At 35.2% G+C, this 23,000-nt stretch overlaps 1 long non-coding RNA gene across 2 annotated transcripts in view; it reads right to left on the reverse strand.

Moving 5' to 3' along the window:
- The window catches only part of LOC118000992, a 196,910-nt gene that overhangs the window by 117,338 nt on the left and 56,572 nt on the right, over nucleotides 1–23,000 (reverse strand). Inside the window, exon 3 of one of the 2 annotated variants that reach the window (XR_004676602.1) lies at nucleotides 8,414–8,809. The exons of the other annotated variant lie outside the window; for it this stretch is intronic. This is a non-coding gene — a long non-coding RNA (uncharacterized LOC118000992). Of the gene's footprint in view, nucleotides 1–8,413; nucleotides 8,810–23,000 lie in introns of those variants that run through there. 2 annotated transcript variants of the gene reach the window in all.

Consider the following 23,000-nt stretch of genomic DNA (forward strand, 5'->3'; position numbering starts at 1 on the left):
AGATTTTACTCTGCTGTTGTATACTTTGGGGGAAGTGATGGAGGGAGTTTTCTACCATTGTGTATAATTTTTTAAGGGCTCCAAGGGAAAAGAGCATTGCCGGGCAATTTTAATTTCTATGGGAGGTTGCGGGGAAAATTAGAGAAATGTTTACCTAAAAAGTTCAAAACCATTTAAGAGAATTCGTAAAAAGCTTTTACATTTCAGTTGGAGGTAAGAAAACAAAGCAGAAATAAAGAAAAGGGTGAACAGAAAACTGAAATAAGATGGTATAAAGTTCAAACGTGCTAGTGATAACAACAAATATAAATGGATTATGTTTTAAATGTAGATAATATCAGATTTGGATTAAAAATAAAGAGATGTGTTATCTATGAGAAATATATCTGAAGCAAAAAACAGGTTTAAAACAAGCTAACTGAAAAAGATACAGCTGACAAATACTAAACAAAACAACATTACTACCAGATAAAAGAGTAATTTAAGGAGAAAAAGGTACTAAAAGAAATAATAGGAAATGCTACACTATGATTTTTTTCTTTTACTTTTTAAAGATTTATTTATTTATTTGAGAAAGAGAGAGAGCCCTCGCTTGGGCGCACGCATACGCGTGCTAGCACGGGGGAGGGGAAGACAGAGAGGAAGAGAAAATCCCAAGCAGACTCTGCACTAAACACAGAGCCCACCCAATTCAGGGCTCGATCCCACAATGCATGAGATCACGACCTGAGTCGAAATAAGAGTTGGATACTTAACCAACCCAGTGCCCCCTTCTTCACTTTTTTTTTTTAAATAAACTCTACCCCCAACATGGGGCTCAAACTCACAACCCCAAGATCAATAGTCACATGCTCTACAGACAGCCAGCCAGGCGCCCCTACACTATGATTTTTTTAAAAAGCCATATCTTCAAACTATGTAAGTGAAAACCAATAGAATTACAAAGATTTAACAAATCTACCAAAGTATAGATTTAATAACATATAGATATATGTTCTGTTTAATTTACTACTTTAACAGGTAAAATGAATCTGTACTTTTGTGGATATATTCTATTTAATCTACTATTTTTTATATGTATACTATATATATATGCATATATATATATGTATGTATGTATGATTAGAGATTAGTTTAAAATACCTGAAAGTACCAGTTTTATACTTTTCCTAGTTAGGCTACTTTATTTTTTTTCCTCTATTTTCTAATTTTCTTTATAAGTCAAAGATTTCTCCTTATAGATGTGTCATATATTTCTGTCTATTTTTGTGCAAAAGCTATAAAAAATTGGTTATCTTTATGTCATTGGAAACCAGAAATGTTATTCAAACTGCTCCATGTCACTTAAACTTAGGCCAATTTACCCTCCTCAGGAAGCTACTGGCCATCAGGAAAAATGAGAACCTCCAGGCAGGGGTCAGCAGTTACACCAGCCGTGGTCTACAGGGGAAGCTTCCAGCAAGAAGCCCATAGTAGCACCAGCCCTTTCCCACCTCCATCAGCTGCCTTACAACTAAAACCAGCAAAAAGCCTGCACCCTGTTCCACCCTTTCAGGACAATAAGCTTTCCCTTAATTCCAAATATCATATCAGGCAGGAAGACACAGAATAGAGAAAACCTGATACTGAGTGTAGCTTTGAATTGACTACATACTTGTCTGAGAGAGCTTGTTTTAAACTAAAGGAAATTACTAAACTGGGAGAGAGAGAAAGAGCAGGAATTGGAAAACTTTAAATTTAAGTTATTTATACCCTAATGCCTAGCAGGGTATGGTCTATTCAGAAAAATTAGATCAGTTATAGAAAAATAAGTAAAGCATACGGAAGTGTAGGAGTGTAAATCATTACACAGTCTACATCACAGTGTGAATATATAATTCACAATAGGCACCCTGTGTTCTTAGAAGTATTATAATTATGTGTGGTCCCGCTACTGGATATAGATATAGATACATATAGGTCTACTATTATAGTTGATATTATAGTTGTATACCAAAGTAGATCTACTTACTTATCTAACATAGTTATACAGCTGCATACGGTAGACTATAGTAGGTAGACTATGTAGACAAGCTTGTGTGTTTTCCCATATATAAAATTTCAATTAAAAACTTCCTATGTAAGGGGCACCTGGGTGGCTCAGTTGTTAAGCGTCTGCCTTCGGCTCAGGTCATGATCCCAGGGTCCTGGGATCGAGCCCCACATCGGGCTCCCTGCTCCGCGGGAAGCCTGCTTCTCCCTCTCCCACTCCCCCTGCTTGTGTTCCCTCTCTCGCTGTGTCTCTCTCTGTCAAATAAATAAAATCTTTAAACAAAACAAAACAAAACAAAAACTTCCTATGTAAGTCATTTTCTGAATTTTGTAATATTTTATGGAAGTACAATTACAGCGGGAATGAACATTTTAAAGATTCATGAACTAGTATGGCCAAACTAGCCATACTTGGTTTATCTAAACCAACTCATTCTTGTAAAACAGCCTGATATTTGGGAATGTTATAGAAAAGAATAAGAGGCCATACCAGTCAGAATGCCATTTGTTGTCGTTTATACTTTCACTGTTGGGAAAGCTAGATTTTGGGGGATTTTTGTGCTTCTTTTAAGGTATTTGCTCCCTACAAAGAAAGACACCCAGAGCACTGCATGTCTCCTTCATGTTACCTTTGGTTGGCCAAGCTCAAAGATATGTCTTTCCACTTAAATAGATTGTAATTAACTTATCATTAAGTACTTTCCCCACTAAGTCTCAAATGCTATCAATTGCACGAGGCTCATGAAAATTAATGCTTTCTCTTTAACCAAAATCTTTTAACTTAGATATTTTAAATTTTGTATATAAAAACCTATGTAGGAATTCAAACATAAAAAATAATAATAAAATGAAAAATAATTGTGAGTAAGCTTTGTAAAGAATGTAGCAATATTTACTACATCCCACCTCCAGGAGCTTCCACTGAATTCTTCTAGGTTGATATTCTAGGCATCAAGCAGCAATCCCCATCCTTTCAGGAAATAATCAATTCAGTATTGGCTGAAGTTCACAGAAGGGACAGAGTTGGAGTCATTGTTTCTTCCTCCTTGTTTCACTCTGTTCTTTCGATTAGAATCATGGCAGTCTTCACACTGTTCCCTTTGCATGTAATCATCCATACTGTGAATCAGGCCTTGAACTTATTTATTCCTGTGGGTTTACATATAGCTTTCTCCTCTGACAGTACAATCTCTCAAAACCAAATCTGTGTTGAAATGTCTTAACTTCCACAGTTAACATTGTAGCACACATTATTCTAAATATTTGAATGGATTAATATCATTTCTAGAGATGAGATAGTAGAGCAAGGTGTTAAATATATAGAGGAAAACAATGCAAAAACAAATACAACTATGCATTCTTGAAATCACCTAGGAAGGAAAATATACACACACATGTATACACAGATTTTTCTCTTTTGCAAGGACACTATATAAAAATTTGAACATCAATTTCTTTTACTCTGGAGTTTCTTCAGCCTTAAATTGAAAAATGAGGAGAGGCCAAAAATTGAAATGAAATTTGATTTTTTTAAAAAATCTTTTAAATATTTACATGTGACATTTCAATTTTTAATGCACATTTGTATTCCCTTGCTTTCATCCATTTTCTTAATTGACTTCAAAGAGACTGTATGTTATTCATTATCTGTTTACATCCTCCCAAAATTCCTGGATCATTCTCAAAATGCACTCAAAGATGACCTTACTGATCAAAAAGATTCTCGTCTTCAATTTAAGTGTACAGATACACATTTCATTCTGAATAATAACAATTATTCAGATCTGAATAATAATTTCAAAAGAGAAGCCAATTTCTTCCTTTATACTTGGTGGGAATTTTTGCTTTGTATAATCATTCATGGAGTTTAAAGAAATTTTCTTCCACAGAGCACTGAAGTATTCCTGACTTAGCGTTGTTCAAATGAATTTCAATCTGCTGCCACTGGCAACCATAGAGAGCCAGCATTATGTCTGCGCCCCTACAGTACTGTTTCTATAAGACCAGCAAATGAGAGATAAGGTAAAGAGAATCAGGCATGTGGAGCTTGAAAGGGAGGGTAGCAATGTTAAATAGGGTGGCAAATTCTGAAGAAGGTCAAGGAATTAGTCCTGTCGTTTTCTAGGGACAGAGTGTAACAGGCAGAGGGAACAGCTAGGGGGAAGGCCATAGGTAGGAGGGTGCTGGGGGGCACGTCTGAGGAGCGACAAGATTCCTCTGCTGGAGCAAAGTAAGTCATGGAAGAGTGTAGCAGATGAGGTTGTCAGGAGGTAATGGGGGGGGAAGGAGGTAGAGCTTCAAGGCCCTAGTGAAGAATTGGCTTCTGGCCTCAGTGAATTTGAGAGCCAGTGGGGGGCAGCAAATAGAGGAATGATACTTTCAAATCTTTTCTATTAAAAAGAGGATGTACAGGGGCAAGGGTGAAAAGAATGGAAACCAATTAGGACACTCCTGAAGTAAGATGGGCCAAAAAAATGGCTTCTCGGCAGATTGTATTTTTCAGTATAAAATGCGCCTCTTTGTCCTCTTCAACTCAAAGCCTTTGACTTGAATTTTCATTTACCCGATTTTATTAAATGTCCCCATCTACTTCCTCGTTCTAAGTATTTGCTGGAAATTTCTTTTTCAGTTGCTTTATTCAGTTTCAATAAAAAGCCACAAATTTGACAGTTTCAATAAAAAGCCAAAATTTTATAAATTTATCAAATTATAAATTTATCAAATTATAAATTTTATAAAGGGAATATAAGAACCATGTGTGTTCTTAATCCAGGGAAGAGATCAATCTCTAGTTTACCCAATCTAAGAGTATATCTTAATCCCATTAATATTTATTTAATTGTGGATATTTAAAAATTTTTTTAGCATTTTATCTTGTCCATTCTGTTTATTATGTTTTCTTATTTTCTTTGGTTTTCTTCTTTTTTTTTCTCTGACTTTTCGCATTGATAGTTTTTGTTTGTTTCTTTTTGCTGTCTCATTCCTTCATATCCTTCGGAAGTCCAAATGTTATGCATCTTAATCCCATTGTTCCATCTGGCAGCCCTCAAACTTATAATACACATATTTAAATTTGCATTTTCTTCAATAACCAAAAAAAAATTTAAATTAATGATTATTTCCTTCTTCCTTTCATCTGTCATCCTTCCTTAGTTTTCACATTATCTCTCTATTATTTTGAGCCAGTATTCCCCTCTCTCATATGCTCAGGTACTTAACCTTCACTTGTCTTCCCCACTCTGAACACTTTTCATCCATACCCATCTCATTCTTTGTACAACAGAGCCCTTCCTTCCTGTGGAGCTGTTAATCTATTACTTTGAGTAACATTGAATATCCAGATGCATCTCTCTCTCTTGCAATATACATTAGCTATTCTTCACGGTGGGAGAATCATCCTAATTTTTAGAAAAGAGTACAATTATCGACATCACACAAAATTATATAGTTCTTCTTGATTATAATTTATAATGCATACATATTCTCACATACATATTTTATCATGCATCTTTGGGCTTTATTTGAGGAAAAATGGTTTTTCTTCCCTTGCTGTGGCAGATGGTATTACATGTTGTTTTGTAAACACAGTGAGGAAGACAAGGTACCTCAGAAGACCTTAACATTTGCATGCAACACTGATACTTAATCTTCATCGCACGTTAAAAGCCTCAAGAACCATTTGGAAGACTGCAGAGGCAGATACCATATTTTCTTTGCTCCAGTACTTCTTTTCATTAAACCAGAGAGTTACCCAGCTGTTAGTGCTGAAAAGTTATCCTTAGGGAAGTGTTGCTTTCAAAGGGGGCAGAGTTTCCTTAAAACCACATTTCCAGATAGTACAGGAGAGTTCATAATCAAAACTGAGTTTTTACATTAGGTTTTCCATTGAGAAACAGTTCAATCAATGAATGATTTTAGATCACTAGAGTCTCAAATTATTCTCAAATACCATCTACACAAATGTTAATTCACAGTAATTTGACAGTTTCAATAAAAAGCTAAGATTTTATAAAGGGGAAAAAAAAAACACCTCTCTTCATCCCCAGCCTTTTTCTGTCAATATTGGCTTTCTGTTTTTATTAAGCTGTTTTCACTTCCTAAAATGTCCTTCACCTTATCCATCCAATCTAAACTAGCTATTAGTTATCACATTACTCCTTATTTTAGTTGTTAAGTAAAACATTTACCATAGTCTGACATTTTTAACCTGTCCCTCAGTCCACTTTTTTGACTGTCTAATTTCTTTCTCTATTGAAAGCAAGGTTTTTTTTATATTATTTGATTCCATATTCTATACACCTACCACAAGTCTTGGCATATATACTAGATCCTTAATTTAGATTTCTCAAAATAGAGAGAATATTACAATAGTTTGAATTTAAAACTTTAATTTTATCATCATATACTTAGGAAAAATAAAATTATGAGATCAAATATACTAGATTTTTTAACATTTGCAGAACTTAGAATTATTTATTCCCCTTAACTATCTTTAAGGCGGTAAAAAAATGAAAATATAAGATTTTAATGTATTATAAGGAATGATATATGCACATCATTGCAGAAAAAATGAATGTCTCCTATAAATACTACTGATGACTTTTTGTGAAACAGGGACATATTTTAACCCTTTTTTATAAAAAGAGTTGATAGATTTGTTTTTTAAGTAAAAAGCTTATATGATTATGATATTCTGATTTGATTGAAAGTCAAATACCCTAAAAACTGTTTTGTATGACTAATAGAATTCTTCGACACAGGTTAAAAACATATTTGAGGGAAAACAAAAGAAACAAATAATCCCCAAAGGTCAAAAAAGAGAATAGTATCAACATCTTTCAGTAGGAAACTGAAAGTTTAAAAAAATCATAGATAGCATACAAGGCAAAACTTAGTAATAATATACAACAGAAGATAAGTGGAATGAAATTTCTTCTTTTTCCATCTCCATCTGTCTGATATCTTAGATTAGATATTTTAAAAGCAGTGAATTTGCTTGTCTTCAATTAAAGATGAATATGAAAAATGAACTACCAAAATTACTGCCAAATTAACTGGTGCTAAGGAACTAAATCTAGGCGCAGAAAATGCTGAAAAATATTTAGTTTCAACTTCAGACAGAAATTTTTTTAGCAAAATATAAAATTATCATACAAAACATGACTGCTAAAATAATGATTTATACAATCTGAGGCTTTTCCAGGTATGTTACCAATCTTCCTAATTTCAGACATTAGAGTTTAAAGAAAAATAGAGTTTGTGGTTTCCCATAGGCTAATTGTGGTCACCTAACTTCAAATTCTCCCACATATAGTCCCCCCAAAACATTTATATTATCAACAACAGCAAACAGCAAATGACATCACCCATACCCTATGACAACAGAAGGAGGCAGTGGATATTGAAAAATGTTGATTTACATGTAAGTAAACATTATCTGGATTATAAACCAGAGTAGAGGGTCAGGGATTAAGCAGAAGAGAACAGAATACACCAGGATCCTAGTTGTAGTAGAATAGTGATTAAGGTTTGCCCCCAGGAGGGAAGGGTTGTGTCTTGAAGAATACCACGAAAAAGATTTAAAACCCAGTAGATGGGAGCACTGACAATAGGGAGTCAAAAGAGACCTTCTTAGAAAGTACACAGGACCAGCAGAGGCCCTGAGGAAGGCACTGCTTCTGGGAAGAGCATGACAGCTTTGTTGTGAAAATGCTTCCCAGACTGAGGCTTGGTGGTGATGAGAAAGAAGGAAGCATCTGATGATAATGCCTTTATAGAAACAAAATATCATCAAAGAATCGGAGGAAGAAAGATTCTCCCCAAAATGCACCCTTTATTAAAGAATTTGTGCTCCACAGACAATAAGTGCTCTTGAATTAAGAAACCAAGTAGGGGTGTCTGGGTGGCTCAGTTGGTTAAGCGTCTGACTATGGCTCAGGTCATGATCTTGGGATCCTGGGATCGAGCTCCATGTCAGGCTCCCTGCTCAGCAGGGAGTCTGCTTCTCCCTCTCCCTCTGCCACTCCCCCAACTTGTGGAAACCATGTAAGCCACGTCTTCCTTGGCCCAAACCCAGCTTCCTCAGTCTAGAGAATGACCTTTTATTTCTTGTCCTGGAAAACCCAGTGCAGCTAATACTGAACAAATAAACAAAATTCTCAACATATATACGAAGTAACTTTAAAAATAAAACAGAAAATAAGAATGAAAATCTTTCAATATATAAAAACACCAAAAATAGTTAGGATGAAAAAGAAAAAACTGTAAGGTAACACTACCACATACAATTCACTAATTCATATAAATGATATTAATAGTAGTTGAAAAAATGCCATTAACTAAAATTCCAAAATGGAGGGTAGATATGGACAAACAATAAGACAATGTCAAACAGGGCTTAATCAAATGAGGGGGAAAGAGAAGAGACATTAATCTTGAAATTAAGGTTGAGTTATACCCTGACTGAGAACACAGTTAAGGTAGGTAAGAGATTTTATAAAAATTGAAATAATTTAGAAAACCAAAGGGAAAAAAAGCAAAGTGGATTAGAGTGAAATTGTTAGTTTTGGAATTTAGACAATAAAGATCTAATGTACATATGACTAGAGAAAGAAGAAAAGCAAAAGAGTGGAGTGGAAATAATAATAATAATAGTATAAATTATGCATATACCTTTTTATAAAATTAAAGAACTCCATATTGGAAAGGCCCACAGTGTGTCTAGCAAACCTGATACATAATGGTCAACTCCAAGGCATATCCCAGTAAAATGATTAAACTGTAAAGATAAAGAAAAAAATAAATCTCTTGGTTTCCAGGTAAAATACCAAATTACTTACAAAGGAAAGAAATCAGGAAGTATAAGACTTTTAGACAGTAAATAAAATAAAAATTTTCAAGAATTCATGCAAAAAAGTATGAGCTAAGGTTTTTATATCCAGACAAATTTTCCTTTAATGTCAAGCATATAGAAAAAGAGTTAAGCATGTAAGATATGCGATAATATTTTGCTCATGAGCCCTTATGAGAAAACTACTAAAGGATGAGTTTATCTAATGAGAAGATTGGGGAAATTTCAACTGAAGAATTGTGTTAAGGATTGATTATACCTAACTGTAAATGTAATATTAAAGTGAGATCTAGATGAAGCTGGAAGAATAACATATATATGTTATACGCTCAGATAACATACAAATAATAGAACAAAAAAAGGGGGGAAGAGAGAAAAAGTGAGAAGGGAAAGAACAAGTGGAAAGAAGTATGAATTATTTCATTGCCTCGGAGGTACTAAATAAGAGTCAAAGTATATTACTTAAAGCTGATAAATCAAACAATAAACAACCATGAGAAAAGAACTGTCATTATTTATAGGTATTAATATAGAGAAAACTATTAGAACATGAATACAAGTCTTTCTGAATAGCAAAAGAAATATAAAAACACAATCATTAACAGAGCACACAATGTAAGACATATAGTAATTACAGCAATGCATGCAGAACATATAATTTAAACTATTTGACTTAGCTGAAACAAAACACATTTGATGAATCACTAATTTAAATGCAAATGGGCTTTAATCTATTCATTAAAAGAAACACATTTTTAGATTGGCTTACACAAAAATTCTAATTTTATGCTATATTCAAGAGATGCACTTTGTTTTGATATATCAGTTTTTTTGTTTAGTGTGTTCATGAATTATATATTTCCATTTTTTTACTTTCAATCTTTCTTTGTTCTTTTTTTAAAAGATTTTATTTATTTATTTCAGAGAGAGAGAATGAGAGAGAGCACATGAGAGGGGGGAGGGGCAGAGGGAGAAGCAGACTCCCTGCCGAGCAGGGAGCCTGATGCCGGGACTCGATCCTGGGACTCCAGGATCATGACCTGAGCCGAAGGCAGTCGCTTAACCAACTGAGCCACCCAGGCACCCAATCTTTCTTTGTTCTTAAAGTGTGTTCTTTATAAGCAGAATATAGTTGGGTTTTTTTTTAACCTAGTCTGACAGATTTTTTTCATTTATTTACAACACTTAGTCTATTTTTATATAATGTAATTATGATATCTGAGGGGTTAAACTTATCATGATATTTTTTTATTTGTCCCATATTGTCTTTTCTTAACTTATACTTTGTTTAGTTTTTCTGTTTTCTCCTTTCTTGTCTTCTTTTGGATTAATCAGGTTTTTAAAAATCATTCCACTTTTCCTCCATCCACTTATTAGCTAGTAGGTTACATATATTTAAATTGTTTTTAAAATGATTATCCTAAGGCCTAGATATTTTTATATATATCCAATTATTCATGTATTTTATTTTTAAAATTTTATTTTATTTTGTTATGGTAATCACTATACATCATTAGTTTTTGATGTAGTGTTCCATGATTCATTGTTTGCATATAACACTCAGTGCTCCATGCGGAACGTGTCCTCTTTAATACCCATCACCAGGCTAACCCATCCCCCATGCCCCTCCCCTCTAGAACTTTCAGTTTGTTTCTCAGAGTCCATAGTCTCTCATGGTTCATCTCACCCTCCAATTTCCCCCCCTTCATTTTTCCCTTCCTGCTATCTTCTTCTTTCTTTTTTTTTTTTCTAACATATAATATATTATTTGTTTCAGAAGTACAGGTCTGTGATTCAGCCTTACACAATTCACAGCGCTCACCATAGCACATACCCTCCCCAATGTCTACCACCCAGCCACCCCATCCCTCCCACCCTCCACCACTCCAGCAACCCTCAGTTTGTTTCCTGAGATTAAGAATTCCTCGTATCAGTGAGATCATATGATACATGTGTTTCACTGATTGACTTATTTCACTTAGCATAATACCCTCTAGTTCCATCCACATGGTTGCAAATGGCAAGATTTCGTGTTTTTTTATGGCTGCATAATATTCCATTATATATATATATATACCCCACATCTTCTTTATCCATTCATCTGTTGATGGACATCTTGGCTCTTTCCATAGTATGGCTGTTGTGGACATTGCTGCTATAAACATTGGGGTGCACCTGCCCCTTCGGATCACTCCATTTTTATCTTTGGGGTAAATCCCCAGTAGTGCAATTGATGGGTCGTAGGGTAGCTCTATTTTCAACTTTTTGAGGAACCTCCATACTGTTTTCCAGAGTGGCTGCACCAGCTTGCTTTCCCACCAACAGTGTAGGAGGGTTCCCCTTTCTCCGCATCCTCAACATCTGTCGTTTCCTGACTTGTTAATTTTAGCCATTCTGACGGGTGTGAGGTGAAACCTCACAATAATTACTTTTGTTGTTTTAAACAGTGAATGTTCCTGCATATTTAAGCACATATATATTGTTTCCAGTGCTCTTCATTCCTTCTCTATGTATGTGGTTTCAACTGGGATCATGGCCATTCTACCTGAAGAACAAATTGTAGTATTTATTGTATTGCATTTCTTCTTTGAAAATATAAAATTAAATTAAATCTGTGGCTTGATGGCTTTTGTCATTTTTGGAAAATTCTCTACCAATATCTCTTAAAATTTTTTTTTTTTCTGTTCTAGTCTCTCCTCTTTTTCTGGGATATAAAATATATGCAGGTAGATCTTCCTACCATTTTCCATTGGCCTCTTTTCTATATTTTCTGTTTTTTTCCCTCTGCTCTTAAATCTGAAGGTTTCTTACCAATTTATTTTACACTTCACTAACCTTTTCTACTCTGTCTAATCTGTTATATATACCCTATAGCAAATTTTTAATTTAAGTAATCATATTTATTTCTGGGATTTCCATTTGATTTTAAAAAATAGGATCTAGTTTTCTAATTAAATACCTATCTTTTTACCTACTGGCTTGAAAATACTAATCATAGTTATTTTTAAATTGAAATAATTCATATAACATAAAAATCACCAACTGAAAGTGTACAATTCAATGTTTGTTAGTATTCTGGCTATGTTGTCCAAACATCACCAGTGTCTAATTCCAAGTTAAATATTCCAATTCCATTCTCAAAAGAAACTCCATCCCTACTAGCATTCATCCTAATTTTCCTGGCCTTTCCCCTCTCAACCACTAATCTACCCTGTGTCTATGGATTTGCCTATTCTAGATATTTCATATAAGTGACTCATACGATACCTGTCTTTTTGTGTCTCAGGTTTCTTCCATGTTGTAGAATGTTCCTTTTTAAGGCCAAATGATATTGCATTTTACGAATATACCCCTTTTGTTTATTCATCAGTTATTGGATATTTTTATTACCATTTTTTCATTATTACAAATAATGTTACTGTGAACATTCATGGACACATTTTATGTGAACCTATGTTTTCGATTCCCTTGGGGATGTACCTATGTGTGGAATTATTGGGTCTTACAGTAATGCTGTAAGTTTTTGAGGAATGCCCAAACTTTTCAACAGTGTCTACACCATTTTACATTCCTACCAGCAATATATTAGAGTTGCTGTTTCTGCACATCTGCATCCACTTGCTACTGGATTTCCTTTTGATTATAGCCTTCGTCACGGGTGTACAATGCTACCTCTTTGTGGTTTGGTTTGTATTTACATAATAGCTAAAGATATTGACCATTTTTTCATGTGTTTATTGGCTATTTGCATATATTCTTTGGAGAATTGATTATTCAAATCAATTGCCCATTTTTAAATTGGATGATTTATCTTTACTTGTTCACTTGTATTCCCTTTTATTTCTGTTCTTCAGAGTGGGTAATCTCAATTGACCTATCTTCAGGTTCACGGATGCATTTTTCTGCCTGCTCAAACCTTTTGTTGAGCCCCTCAAGTAAATTTTCATTTCAGTTTTACTTTCCAACTCCGGAGTTTCTATTTGGTTACTCTTTATAGTTTCTACCTCATTATTGATATTCTTTCTTTAGAGAGTGTTTTCACACTTTCCTTGAGTTCTTTAGGATTCCTTTAATTCTTTATTTCTTTGGGTTTCTTAAGTTCTTTGGACATATTTAAAATAGCTGATTTAAAGTTGTTTGGTTTTTTTTTCCCTATAAAATTCAATGTCTGGGCTTCCTCAGAAAAAAAATGTTATTGATTGTTCCTTTCCTATGTATAAGCCATACCTTCTTGTTTCTTTGCATGTCCCATAATTTTTTGCTGCAAACTGGACATTTTTAATGTTATAAATGTGGCAACTCTGGAAACCTGGGTTTGCTATTCTTGTGCTTATAATAGTTGTTGTTTATTTATTTCATGAATTTTCTAAACTAATTCTCTAAAATATTTATTCTTTGTTCTGTATGACTCCTGTATCTGTTCCATTAGCTTAGTAGTCAGGTAATGATTAGATTAAAATTTCCTTAAATGCCTAGCCAAAACACTTCCCAATCTCTATGAAAGGCTGTGTGTGTGCATGGGGAGTTTACAACTCTGCCTTCACCTTCACTTCCTACTTCCTTAACTTCAAGGTCAGCCAGGGGCAAAAGCTTAGGGACAGTTCAGGTTTTCCTGAGTATAGCCCTGAGTATGTATGTGTCCTTCTAGAATATGACTTTAAGAATATGTCAGAGCTTTTCAAAAATCCATGTTTTGCACCAGCCTTTTCTCCCAAGTTTTTTGGTTAGTCTATTGTTTGCCCTACTAATATTTATCACCTTAGACAGCAACAGCTAAAATATTTGCCTGTAAATGACCCCCAACTAGCAGCCTTAGCACTGGGCTAGTTTTAGTCAGGTGAAATAAAGATAAGCCTTTTGAGTCAATCTGCCAGGGAGCCATCAGGCCTACCAAAACAAATTATAATTCTTTGTAAATCAAGTCCATCCTGATTTTTCCAGTATTGAGAACCTGGGCTGTTGTTTTTAAAGCTACTCCTGAGCTGAGAAAGGGGACATGGGATTGGGGAAATTTTAAATGTACAGAGCTCATTGTGCTTACTAACATTCAACCATTTTTCTTGAATAAATGGCCTCCAGGCCAGCAAGCTTTTGGTTAATATCCAAAGTTCTTAAAAATTTGATTCTGATGGTTTGGGCCAATTTTTAAATTTGATTTTATGGAGGAGTAAACTTTCAGAATTCCTTACTCCACCATTTTCATGATATAATTCTAATCATAATTATTTAAAGTCTATATTTTATATCTCCATTTAGCAATTTTAAAAAGCCTACAAATTCTTCAGCACTCCTCTTGTTGTGAGGCAGGATCTATATCCTTTCTCCTTGAATCTGCACAGCTTTTATATTTACTTGAGCCAAAAGCACACGTAAGTGATACCATGTAATTTCCAATGATGTGTTATAAAAGGCCTTACAGCTTCTGCTTGACTCTTTGGGGATGATTATACTGAGGGGAACCAGTTCCCAAATAAGAAGTCCAACTACATTGAAACCACAATGCTAGAGAAGCTATGCTTTGTTGCTCCCATTTAGCCCAAGCTGAATTCCCAGCCAACAGTTAGCATCAACTGCCAGACATATGAAAAGTCACCTTGGATATACAGCCCAGTAAAGCCTGTAGATGGCTACAGCCCTAACCAACATCTAACTGCAACTATATGAAAGACCCCACGTAAAAACTGCCAACCTCCTCCCAAATTCTTGATCCTCAAAATCATCAATATGTTTGACACCACCAAGTTTTGGGATACCATGCTGTACAAAAGTAACTTTCACACTATGATATCTAGATCATCTGTAGGCCTGTTTTTATTGTCTATTTTTTCTCTTGCTTTTCATTTTGGTCATGTTTGCAACATGCTGTGTAATTTTTTATTGGAAGAAAGACATTGAGGAGACAAGATGGTGGTGGAGTAGGAGGACCCTAGGCTCAGCTGATCCCACAAATACAACTAGATAACTATCAAATCATCCTAAATACCTCAGAAATTGACCTGAAGACTGGCAGAACAAATTCCACAACCAGAAGTAGAGAAGAGGCCACAGAGAAGAAAGTAGGAAGTATGGAGACACAATTTGGGAGACAGACAGATTGTGGCCGCATGGTGGGGAGAGAGCTTCAGTTTCAGAGAAGGACAAGAGACAGACTAATACACAGGGGAGCAGCACATAGGGAAGATGATTTGCCATAGCAATTGGTTTGGAAAGCAAGAGAAGCCAAATTCTGTGAATTCTTGCCACCAGCGAAGATTAAAGCCTGGAGTCTTAAAGGTTAGTGGGCTTGGCTCAGGGACAGCCTGGAGGGCACTGGGGAAGGCACTGAGGGAAGTTTATAACAATACCACAAAAATCAAGAAAAATCTCAGATAAATCACTTAATCTTACAACTAAAGGAGCGAGGAAAAAAAGGAAATACAACAAATGAAACCCCAAACCAGCAGAAGGAAGGAAATAATAATAATTAGAGCAGAAATAAGTGAAATAGAAACTAAAAAAAATCATTAGAACAGATAAATGAAACCAGGAGCTGCTTCTTCAAAAACATAAAAAAATTCATAGACCTCTAGCCAGACTCATCAAAAAACAAAGAGAAAGGACACAAATAAATAAAGTTACAAATGAAAGAGGAGCAATAACAACCAAAACCACAAATATCCAAACAATTCTAAGAGAATATTATGAAAAACTATACGCCAACAAATTGGACAACCTTGAAGGAATGGATAAATTCCTAGAAACATATAACCCACCAAAACTGAAGCAAGAAGAAAGAGAAAATTTGAACAGATCCATTACCAGCAAGGAGATTGAATCAGTAATAAAAACAACAACAACAACAACAAAATCTCCCAAGGAACAAAAGTCCAGAACCAGATGTCTTTACAGGCAAATTCTACCAAACATTTAAAGAAGAACTAATACTTATTCTTCTCAAACTATTCCAAAAAACAGAAGAGGAAGGAAAACTTCCAAATTCATTCTATGAGGCCATCATTACCCTGATACAGAACTGATAAAGACACCTCAGAAAAAGAGAACCACAGGCCAATATCTTTGATGAATACAGATGCAAAAATTCTCAACAAAATACTAACAAACAGAATCCAACAATATATTAAAAAAACATTCACCACAATCAAGTGGGATTTATTACTGGGTTGCAAGGTGGTTCATTATTTGCAAATCAACCAATGTGATACATTACATCAATAAGGAAAGGATAATAACTATATGATCATTTCAATAGATGCAGAAAAAGCATTTGATAAAGTACAAGAGGCACTCATGATAAAAACCCTCAACAAGGTAGGCTTAGAGGGAACATACCTCAACATAATGAAGGCCACGTGTGAAAAACTCATATTGAACATCATACTCAATGAGAAAAACCTGGCAGCTTTCCCCCAAAGACAGGAACAAGACAAGACTGTCCACTCTCACCACTTTTATTCAGTGTGGTCCTGGAACTCCTGCCCATGGAAATTAGACAACAAAAAGAAATAAAAGGCATCCAAATTGGCACGGAAGAAGTAAAACTTTCACTATTTGCAGATGACATGATACTCTATATAGAAAATATAGAAATATATAGAATATATAGAAATATATAGAAAATATATAGAAAATGCTGAAGACTCCACCAAAAAACTACTAGAATTGATAAATGAATTCATTAAAGTCACAAGAAACAAAATCAATGTGCAGATACCTCTTGCATTTCTATACACTAATAATGAAGCTGCAGAAAAAGAAATTTTTTTAAAAATCCCATTTACAATTGCACCAAAAAATAATAAAACACCTAGGAATAAACCTAACCAAAGAGGTGACAGTCCTGTATTCTGAAAGCTATAAAACACTTATGAAAGAGGGGTGCCTGGGTGGTTTAGTTGTTAAGCGTCTGCCCTTGGCTCAGGTCACAATCCCAGGGTCCTGGGATCGAGACCGGCATCAGGCTCCCTGCTCAGCAGAGAGCCTGCTTCTCCCTCTCCACTCCCCCTACTTGTGTTCCCTCTCTCACTGTGTCTCTCTCTGTCAAATAAATAAATAAATAAATCTTAAAAAAAAAAAAAACATTTATGAAAGAAATTGAAGATGACACAACAAAATGGAAAGACATTCCATGCTCATGTATTGGAAGAACAAATATTGTTAAAATGTATATACCACCCAAAGCAATCTATATATTTAATGCAATCCCTATCAAAACACCAAGAGCCATTTTCACAGAACTAGAACAAAAAATCCTAAAATTTATATGAAACCACAAAAGACCCCGAATTGCCAAGCAATTTTGCAAAAGAAAAACAAAGACAGAGGCATCACAATTCTAGACTTCGAGCTATATTACAAAGCTGTAGTAATCAAAACAGTATAATACTGGCACAAAAATAGAGATATAGATCAGTGAAACAGAATAGAAAACCCAGAAATAAGCCCACAATTATATGGTCAAATAATCTTTGACAGAGCAAGGAAGAATACCCAATGGAGAAAAGAGTGTCTTTTCAAAAAATGGTGTTGGGAAAACTGGTCAGCTACATGCAAAAGAATGAAACTGGACCACTTCCTTACACCACACACAAGGACAAATTCAAAATGGATTAAAGGCCTAAGTTTGAGACCTAAAACCATAAAAATCGTAGGACAGAGCATGGGCAGTAAGGTCTCTGACATCAGCCATAGCAAATTTTTCTAGATATGTCTCCTGAGACAAGGGAAATAAAAGCAAAAATAAACTATTAGGACTATATCAAAGTAAAAACTTCTGCACAGCAAAGGAAACAATCAACAAAACTAAAAGGAAACCTATGGAATGGGAGAAGATATTTGCAAAGGAAATAATGATAAAAGGTTAGTATCCAAAATAAATAAAGAACTGATACAACTCAACACCCAAAAAAACAAATAATCCAATTAAAAATGGGCAGAAGACATGAACAATCATTTCTCCAAAGAAGACATACAAATGGCCAACATGAAAAGACATTCAACATCACTTATCAGAGAAATTCAAATCAAAACTACAATAAGATACTACCTCACACCAGTCAGAATGGCTAAAATCAACAACACAAGAAACAACAAGTGTTGGCAAGGATGTGGAGAAAAAGGAACCGTCATGCACTGTTGGTGGGAATGCAAACTGGTACAGCCACTGCAGAAAACAGTATAGAGGTTCCTCAAAAAATTAAAAATAGAATTACCCTAAGATCCATTAATCACCATACTGGGTATTTACCCAAAGAATACAAAAACACTAATTCAAAGGTATACATGCATCTTTATGTTTATAGCAGCATTATCTACAATAGCCAAATTATAGAAGTGGCCCAAGTATCCATTGATAGATGAATGGATAAAGAAGAGGTGATTTTATGTATATAATGGAATGGAATATTATTCAACCATAAAAAAGAACAAAATCTTGCCATTTGCATTGCCATGGATGGAGCTAGAGAGTATAATGCTAAGTGAAATAAGTCAGTCTGAGAAATACAAATGCCATATGATTCACTTACATGTGGAATTTATGAAACAAACAAATGATTAAAGGGGAAAAAAGAAAGAGCGAGAAACCAAGAAACAGACTCTTAACTATTGTGAACAAACTGATGGTTACCAGAGGCAAGGTCAGTGGGGGATGGGTAAAGTAGGCGACGGGGATAAGGAGTGCACTACATTGTAATCAGCACCAGGTGATGTATGGAATTGGTGAATTGCTTTATTGTACACCTGAAACTAATATAACACTGTATGTCAACTATACTGAAATTAAAACATTTTTTTAAGTTAAAAAAGGAAAGAAAGGCAGACATCGTATATAAGAAGTTGTGGAGGCACTGGGTGGTGCTACCTTCTTCCAAAGCGTATTTAATGCTATTTTGGCAACCGTATAACACACTGGTTGATCTTCTTGATCCAGCTGATGGTAGTTTATTTCTGACTTACTCTTATTCTTATGGCCTAGTCCTGGGGTGTTAACTTCCTTGGCAGATTCACTTTTTTTCTTGATAAATTTCTCTTAGCTCTTTAGCCTCTTGTCACTGCTTCAGCTTGGTTTCTTAGAGAACTGTTCCACACATGCATAACTCTGGAGTCAACAAATGCAGCCGAAGGGTTCCTCAAGGGGAAAATTGTGTGCAGTATATCAGGTTCACACCCGTGTGTTATCCTTTTCCTCTGGAATCTTGTTCCTGAAGTCCTGGTTACTTTGGATATTCTCTGAAGTTTTCAAATACTTGTCCTTTTCATTTATTTTTTTATTCTAGCTTTTACAGTTGTTTTTAGTGGGCCAATTGGTTTGATACCAGTTTCTCCATCAAATTCATAGTAGAAGTCTATCCTGTTGTACTTTTTTCTCCATAATACGTTACATGCACTGCATTTACTTGTTCGTTCATTCAATGCCTCCTTAATGTAGTGCCTTGAGAGCAGAACTGAGTTTTGCTCATTGTGAAGTCCCAAAGCCTAGAAAAATGGCTAGCATAAAGAAGGCATCTGGTAAATATGTTTGAAGGAAGGAAAGAAATCAGTAGGCTTGATTCTCTCACCCAGTACACACCTGGGAAACTTGGTTTAAGGACTTCTGTCTATCCTCTTTGATCAATATATTTTAAACTTCTCCTACACCCCCGCTCTACACATCCAATTAGCTACCAATTCTGATGATAATTCCATATTCTTAATATCTTTCCAATATGCCCTTCTTTCTTCATCCTGGCTACATGAGTTTGGGAGTGTCATTATCTCTTACCTGGTTACTACATAAGTCTGTTAATTAATGCCTTACCTCTAGTTTTCCTTCCCTTCATTATATCTTTCCCTTACATAGTGTTTTCAGTATTTTTCTCAAATATAAATCTTATTATATTTCAGGGCTTTGAAAATGTTTAAAAATAGCAATGGCTCAACATAGTCTACAAGGGTAAATGCCAAACTTTTAGTTTCATAAAATACGAGGAACTTAAAAATGTCTTGCAATGATGAAACAAGGACTTTTTAACAAACCTCGAAATCACCAGAATGTTCATACTAAAGTGTCTGAAACTCCCAGATCATAAGCATATCACCATGATTTTATGCATAACTCTTGATAGCCCAAAATGACTCAGAGGAGTGAGGATTAGACTGAATATATTAAGGATTAGACTAAAGAAGAAAGTGGGATGTAAATATTCTATATAAATGTATGCTGTGGTTGGTTGGCAAGCAGTGGCATTCATATCTACTTTTTAATACATCTGAAAAGACTTTCATTACATTAAAGTGATAGGACTTCTTATACTTCATGGACTATTAGAATTAAGGAGTTAAGAGTGCGTGGGTGGCTCAGTTGGTTAAGCGACTGCCTTCGGCTCAGGTCATGATCCTGGAATTCCAGGATCGAGTCCCGCATCGGGTTCCCTGCTCAGCAGGGAGTCTGCTTCTCCGTCTGACCCTCCCGACCCTCCCCCCTCTCATGTGCTCTCTCTCTCAGTCTCTCTCTCTCAAATAAATAAATAAAATCTTAAAAAAGAAAAAAAGAATTAAGGAGTTAAAATCATATTGCTATTATTTTATTTCTTGAATACTTACCGAGTGCCTGCTCTATGTCAATGGCAATCTAATTCTTCATGACATAAATATGTATAAGATAGAGTTTTTCTCTCTCTCTCAGAGGGCACAGAGAGTAGTAATTCCACCTAATTGATTACTTGAAGCAAACACTGTGTTGTGATTATTTTCTATTTCATTTTTTAAAATATTTTATTTATTTATTTGACACAGAGAGAGAGAGCGAGAGCAGGAACACAAGCAGGGGGAGTGGGAGAGGGAGAAGCAAGCTTCCTGTGAACAGGGAGCCCGATGGCAGGGCTCGATCCCAGGACCCTGAGATCATGACCTGAGCCAAAGGCAGATGCTTAATGACTGAGCCACCCAGGTGCCCCTCTATTTCATTTTTAACTTATAAAGTTATTTATTTGAAATACGCAAAATGTTTAAGATCCCCTAATGAAGTATTCCTTCATCTGTCATTGGCTTTCACACTTAATTGGTGGTGTATTTAACACTTTCTATATCATTACCCAAACTTATAGGAAACCATAATGTAAGTCAAACTTTCCATGGAGACTACATGGGGAAAAAGACAACAAGATTTGGGAAACTGCTCTGAAGGGCAGGGTAGAAGAAAAAGATTAGCAAAAGAGACTTCTAACGAGTCAGAATATTAAAAAGGAAAAAGGAAAGGGATGTAAATATGTGAAGCCTCAGTTTCCTTGTCTGCAGAATAGAAATATATATTTAACTTGTACAATCAATGGGAAGAAGAAAGGATCAAAGCAAGCAGACCTATTAGCATGGTGCCTGATGTTTAGTAAATTCTCCTAAATGTTGCTGTTTTTGTTTCACCTAAAACTATAATTTTGTGCTCAAGCAACCAAAATCTATAACTAGACCATAAGCCAAATTCCTTATCACCAATAGTACTTAAGATACCTGCTCTTTGAATCACTGCTTATCTTATTCACTTAAATAGAAAAATGAAAACTCAGAAACGATACATAGGCTAAAAATTTGCATCTTAACAGATGATTTGTCCCATTGTAGTTTCACTAAGGAGACATAATTCAGATAAAGAGTCCCTCCCATTTTTTTTCAAAAATGTTCCCTCAGTTGTTGAAATCATGAGTTATTGTGAGTGGCATGAGAATCATAATGAAACACTCTGGGTCTAATCAAAATGAATAGTACAAAATGTAAGAAGCAGAAGCATTAGGGTCCGGGCGCCTGGGTGGCTCAGTCGTTAAGCGTCTGCCTTCAGCTCAGGTCATGATCCCAGGGTCCTGGGATCGAGCCCCGCATCGGGCTCCCTGCTCGACAGGAAGCCTGCTTCTCCCTCTCCCACTCCCCCTGCTTGTGTTCCTGCTCTTGCTATCTCTCTCTCTGTCAAATAAATAAATAAAAATCTTAAAAAAAAAAAAAAAGAAGCATTAGGGTCAGGGAACTATTTCATATCTATTTACTTTGCGACATTTTGTTTTATGTGGGAAGTTTCACAGGTTTTGCTCTTACCTAAGGGGTGATGTAGAATGTCTAATGATACCCATTATCACTCTTGTCAAGGCCACTGTGACTTACAGATTCTTTATGTTAATTGGGATTATGCTTCTGGCATATTTAGAAACCCACTACAATTTTTTTAAACATTTAAGTCAAGTGATTTGAGAAAAACTAAGCATAAGGCTTCAGGTGGTAGAGGTATTTCAGGAATGACAGTGCCAAAGAAAAAATAATTAGCAAACCCTTTCATGATAGCTAATTTTCACTGGGCCATGTGCAATCTATTTTTGAACCACCAGATGCCCCCTTCAATGTAGTCTTATTTTTATTTACATAGCAAAGTTATTTCTAAAGTTGACAGAGATCTGTCAATTTGTTCTAATTTCGTTGAGAGAAAATTTGCCAGTATCACATGATAACATCTTCTGCCCTATGTACCCAAGCCTCATACTTTGTGAGGTGAGTTGCTCTAACATGAAGGTTGGAAATAGCAAGCCTCCCCCACAAGCCCATAAGGGAAAGGCTTTGCTATTCCGCTCATTTTGAGATCTTATCATCAACCACTGGCTAATTAAAACTTGAGCAGACTTATTCAGTTTGGTAAAATATTTCCAGCCAGTGCAATCAATGAAGTTTTTCCAAAGCTACTTACTAAATAAGCGTTTTTCCTAAATTTTAGATTTTCAGTGGACTGTTGGCAAGTTGGTTAAACAACTCTGACAAAGGATTTCCTCTAAGCTTTGATGTCTGAGTATATTATTTCTAGAGAGGGCAGAAAAAAACTCTGTTAACTCAATAGAACAAGAAATTGGTTTTTATTACAAAGTTATTTTAATGATTAGTTATACCATAATGGTTACATGAACAAAGCCAATGAACATATAAAAGGGAACTTGATTCCATTGTAACCAGGAAAATGCAAATTAAGATTGAATGAGGTAATATTTTATACCCGACAGAATGACAAAAATAAAAACGATAGACAACACAAGCATTAACGAGGATGAAAAAAAAAACCAGCACTACTGTTGGGAGTGTAAGTTGGTACATCTACTAAAGGTGAACAAACACA

The sequence above is a fragment of the Mirounga leonina genome, unplaced genomic scaffold, assembly GCF_011800145.1.
Source record: "Mirounga leonina isolate KUSES-001 unplaced genomic scaffold, KU_Mleo_1.0 Mir_53, whole genome shotgun sequence".
Classification (NCBI taxonomy): Eukaryota; Metazoa; Chordata; class Mammalia; order Carnivora; family Phocidae; genus Mirounga; species Mirounga leonina.